Genomic DNA, 265 nt, shown 5'->3' with positions numbered 1-265 from the left:
GATTTGATTTTTTACTTCAATCCTACCCACTCTTGATGGCAGCATTGTACTCCACTGCATGAACATATCTCATTTAGGCAGTCCCCTATATTTTAGCCATTTTTGGGTTTTGTTTACAATTATGGACACTGCTAGAGTGAACAAATTTACAGATATGTTTGTATATATGTGTGATTATCTGTAAGGCAAATTCCTAAGACATGGAAACATATACATTTCTACATTTGAAAGGGACTATTATGTTTAGTTTCCCTTTTTTTTTTTT

Source organism: Otolemur garnettii, unplaced genomic scaffold, assembly GCF_000181295.1.
Source record: "Otolemur garnettii isolate 467f Iridium unplaced genomic scaffold, OtoGar3 scaffold00011, whole genome shotgun sequence".
NCBI classification, from domain to species: domain Eukaryota; kingdom Metazoa; phylum Chordata; class Mammalia; order Primates; family Galagidae; genus Otolemur; species Otolemur garnettii.
The sequence above is the reverse complement of the archived record's forward strand: the minus strand, read 5'-3'. Positions refer to the sequence as shown.